Source organism: Saccostrea cucullata, unplaced genomic scaffold, assembly GCF_032062105.1.
Source record: "Saccostrea cucullata isolate Sc308-1 unplaced genomic scaffold, CSIRO_AGI_Scuc_v1 ctg19353, whole genome shotgun sequence".
Classification (NCBI taxonomy): domain Eukaryota; kingdom Metazoa; phylum Mollusca; class Bivalvia; order Ostreida; family Ostreidae; genus Saccostrea; species Saccostrea cuccullata.
The window spans coordinates 3,566-8,824 of NW_026927160.1; the positions used below are offsets into that span (position 1 = coordinate 3,566).

Here is a 5,259-nt window from a genome sequence, read left to right on the forward strand (position 1 = left end):
TTAGCACGTGAAGACTCGGTAAACAGAAGTATTATGTTACGTTTCAGTTTTCACCACCTTATACATGTGTCAATAGGAATTCAGTTTGATCTCTCTTGAATTTCTCAGAACTTAAAGTAGAGGTATTGTGAGCAATGAGCTCACTAAATGATACCCTGCCTCCCATATTATAATGGCAGTGTCCATGTTTTGCTCTGGGAAACCCAAAATAGGTGTCGGATCAACAAGTAAAATAGGAGGTGCACAATGCAGGGATGGGGTCAATTACATAGGAATGATAAATTAATTAAATTACAATTTCTTCCCAAAAACCTTCAATTAAATTACCATTACCATTACAGGGATTTTGAAATGTAATTAATTTAATTACAATTACTTTGCAAATGTAATTGAATTACAAATTACATTCAAGAATACACGTATAAAAGTAAATAGTCATGTACATTCCTTTACATTTATAACAGATTATTTTACAACATTTTTTTTACAATAATATTATTAAAATCTTCATACATTTTTCAAATAATGTGTCCCCTAACATTATATCCATTAGATTCGAAGATTTTTTCCGCCATGCTGAAGATTCTTTCCACTGTAGTATTTGTGAGAGGAATACATAAATACATGTAGATACTGACTAGTAGAAAGTTTACTCATGGTTTTACCTTAAAGCAATATGAGCTGCATTTTTGGAAAAAATGTTTTGCTCTGCAAATTTTTTATTATGATTAATTTGTATGTTATTTAAACCCTTATGATTAATAAAACCAATATAAAATTTCACATTGTTTCATAAGATATATTTATGTGCAATTGAATATGTAGCAATATATCAGAAATCAATTGTTATAATATACAGGACGACAAAAATGCGTAAGGAAAGAACACCACATCTGAACTGTGCCAAGGATGACCGTTTTTTGTTTTGTTTTTTTGTTTTTTTTTTTTTTTTGTTTTTTTGTTTTTTTTTTTGTTTGTTTTTTTTTTGTTGTTGAAATATTAGATGCAACATACGGTTCGGTTTCACAAAACAACCTTGAAGGAAATATATGTCCTTAATTTTGGTGATGGTTGTATTTTTACTTTCCATTCAATTTCAGCATATTGACGAAGTTTTTGGTACGTGTGTTCTGTTTCTACTATTTGCTGGTTTTGAAAAAGACTGCTACTGTTGAGACTGTCAAAAATACTTTTGACCTCTGAACACCACACACCCTGCATATTATAATCCCACATGAAAACTTTTTTCGTTAATCTAGCATTTTCCAACTGAAGAATTCGGTTCCAAAGGCGGAATATATTCAGCCCTATAGCTTTTCGCTTCCGATTATGATTTTTTTTTCCTTTAGAAACATTTTTTCTTTACTGTGCATATCTTTCCATAAACAAGTAAGTTCTTCATTCCAATAACGTTTAGTTTGTCGCAATTTTTTTCCGAGTTCGTTTTGAGCAGTCTTTGTGTGGTATTTTCCTCTCCATTTCTTTGACTGTTATTTCACAAAATTTTGAATAGATATCATCAATTTCCTTCTGTATTTCTCTACAAAGTTCAATATTTCTAATCATTTCTAGTAAGGAAGCTTTCACAAGGTCTGAACACATAAGTCAGGGGGGATGGTTTTTAATTTAAAATGTTTCCGTGAATTATCACTTAAATTGTTCTCAGACTGTTTATACGTAGGATGCATTTGTATAAGTATATCACTTGCTTCAAACCTGTAATGATAGTCACATACCAAAAATGCATGATCTGGACATTTGCATTTAGTTCCTAGAGCAGATTGTATGTCTTTTTCTTATACATTACTCCCGACACTACATGTATTTGGAATTCCGTACAATGTGGTTAAACATTTAATTTACTATCATTTAGGAATTCCACGAATGAGTCTCCATGTCTGTTGTTAATATTATCAATTACACACCTGTCGCGGATATTGTCGAATTCACAGCTAAAATCTTTGGAATGCCTAATTCGTGAATTTAAATATGTAATAGCATCCATGTCATAATTCAGATAAATCTGCGCCAAAACATGCGATTATTAACTTCTAACACAAGCTAAAGATATGGCAAACAAAAGGATTATAAGCCATTGGACTTTTTATTTTTCATACGGATTAATTAATCAAAAAATCAAAATATGAATTTATTTGTAAACTTTACAAAAATTAATTTGATTTAAAAGTTTGTTTTTTTTTTAATGAAAAGGGGCATTATATTTAAACAGCAATTTACTTAAATGGGGATCTTCCTTAAGAAATTTTACTATTAAAATTTTTGGTCCAAAAGATCTGTTAACCTTTCATAAATAATGTTTATGAGATTGAGAGGTAGGGGACTATTTTTCATTTATTTAAATACTAGTATATATATAATTTAAGTTTTCGAGTTTAACATGCCCATGCATTTAGTAATTACTGGGATATTCCTCGGTGATCGATGACGCTACAGATAATCATGTTGGGTTAATGAGTTCGGGCCCCTAACCTGTGATAACGGAATAGGAATGTTACATTGAACCGGGCCCGATGAAAGCACTTGCCTTGTGTTATCGTTTCTACATGCTATTGAAGAGGATAATAAAGGTTCAATGTCCCGTCCGTTTCTCAATTCTCTTAAGACTCTTCGACCTGACAGGTTGTTCCCTTTAGAGGTAAATATCAGGGTTTTTTCTCTTTCTCTACGTTTCTCTCTTCACCTTTCCCCATAAAAGTTTTGTGTTAAAACTATATTTGGCGTATCTGAGCTTTTGAAAATCAAAGTACTCAGAAGTACAGAGAGCCGGGCTCATTTACAGAGTTGAATGGATTTCTTACATGAATCACGTTTATATTCTGATGAAAAAATTATTTTAAAACTATCAATATAAATGATAAGACACTGACAGTGAGTTTTTCAATCCTAATACCACGGTCCGATTTTGTCAGAATACAAGAACATGCTCTATATTTACAAACAATTTCTAAAACGAGGTAAAAAATTGACAAACAAGTTGATGGAACAAGAATATCAGCAGTTTCGATTTAAGTTGTCACTTCTATGTTCTATGATCGATATGATAATAAAGTGTTTTTCATCCTAATTTTTGTACATTATTTTAACTTGACAGAATTAATCTGGTGCCGCAGCTGAATGTAAACAAACAGGCCAGTCTGGTTCCCTCTCCTGCTTTACCTCGTATGTGTAGAGAACTACGGTAACACTGATTATCAAAAATCCTTACGCTAATGAACTATGTTATTTGACTTACGAAGTTTTTAAAGTCATTACTACTAATGTTTATTTTATATAGATAAAACTTCGTTTTATTTTTGTTGCTTTATTTAGCGTTTGTATTACATGTATCTCAAAAGCGGTTGAGAGTAAGATCTATATTTTTGCACGTAACTTTAAAATGGCGACTATGGGGTCAACATCCTGCCTTGAACAGGATCACATAAGCCGGCAATTGCTCTTTGAGCAATAAGCCCGGCTAAAAACGAGATTATGTATAGATTAAGATATTTGCTTTCTACGTTCAAATTAAATTTTTCACCGATTTTGAACTTAAATATCCCTACGTTTTTAAAAGTTAAATTGACTTTTGACCTATCTATAAAAAGCGATTGTTAAATTGTGTAATTTACAGGCAAGTCCTATATTTTTATAAAGTAACAAAACAAGTGGAAATATCTTTTTAATTTTAGTTTGTTCGAACTTATCAAAAATACGCCATCTATAACTTAAGGTTTTTACAAGGATTAATTATTTTCCAAATAATAAAACATGTGGATTACGTACGCTTCATTAAAAAATGGTTTACTGTTAAATTTTAGCATATATAAACAGTACTTCCTTTGGTAGCTGTCCCCAGTTTATGACATTAACTAGCCTCCCATATGAATATAATGCGAGTGTCCATGTTTTGTTGCGGGAAACCCAAAATATGTGTCAGATCAAAAAGTAAAATAGGAGGTGCACAATGGCAATATGTAATAAAGATTCTGTGAAAGTTTCGTCAAATTTCATTCAGTGGTGTGAGAGGAGTTGTTGATAAGAGATGGGTACCCCAAAGCGTAAGAGACAGACGGATGTACAGACGGTCGTACAGACTGACGGACGGACGGACATACCGATTACTATATACTCTCTCGCTTATCAAGCGGGGGGTATAAATATGTGTTCTGATTTTGGTACCTTTAAAACACTCTACCCTCCTTTTTCTTTTCGAATTATCGTTGCGTTGCTTTTTTACAGACTCGATATCATGTTTCATTGTAAGCTTCTCTTGTGCCTGAGCTTCATTGCTGTAGGTAGGTACAATCATTTTGTTTTTATTCATATCAATCGATTGGAAATATATATAGAACTGTTAAACAATACTGTAGAAGGGATGTTATTAAAAAACGAATTAAATCGATGTTGAATTCCTTAAAGAAGACACATTGATAAAAGATGTTTTCAAGAAGGATCTGGTCGTTTATTGTATTTACGCATTAGAATATGTCGTTTGACATCATTTAAATTAAACGCTTTTTTATGTAGATAATTTAATTTCAATTAAATTTGAGCAACTTATGACGAAATTCGTGCTATGTACAGATTATTAAAATGTTTTTTTTTAATCCTTCATTAAAAACAATTTTCTTTCTTTCTTGAACTATTTCAGGCCTTCGTCATGCCTTAGCAGGCTATGGTGGACAATCTTGTACCATCCCGACGTCCGGTAACCCTGGGGCCTCTACCGTGTGTACAGGATCAGCCAATGGCTTTTGTTTGGTGGATACACTCACCACCGCAGGAGCCCCGAATCTCAATTCCATCTCTCTCACGGGCGTATGTATCTGTTACCAGGGATACAGTGGGGCTGCGTGTGGAAGTTAGTATTTTTTTTTCCTTTTTTTTTTTTAGCTTATTTCAAAAATGTTCATTGCAGAAAAAAATATTGAAATGGGTAATTAAGAGAGAGAGAGAGAGACCAAGTTTTATAACTGACAAATAATTTTATCTTTGAAGCTGTTGATCCTTCAACCTCCTCAACCAGTACCAATGCTTTCAACGCCATTGGAGCTCTGGCAGTAGGAGGTGTCGGTGCTTATATACTTGCTAATGGATTGGGATCTGGTGGAAGACAGAACGCTCTAGGCCTAGAGGCAGGGTCTCCTCAGGCCGTACAGGAGGCCTATTATATACAACAGGCCTTAGGTGGACCAGGCACAGGGTTGGGAGGTTTAGGTGGAGTTGGGCAACAGGGCTTGGGAGGCGGATTAGGCACGG

General features: G+C 33.4%; 1 long non-coding RNA gene across 1 annotated transcript; it reads left to right on the forward strand.

Annotated features, from left to right (window-relative positions):
- The first annotated feature begins 2,556 nt into the window (after positions 1–2,556).
- On the forward strand, positions 2,557–4,855 carry LOC134273607 (uncharacterized). The gene is made up of 3 exons (XR_009993449.1): positions 2,557–2,656; positions 4,240–4,295; positions 4,652–4,855. It is a non-coding gene; the product is annotated as an uncharacterized LOC134273607 (long non-coding RNA).
- The last annotated feature ends 404 nt before the right edge of the window (positions 4,856–5,259 follow it).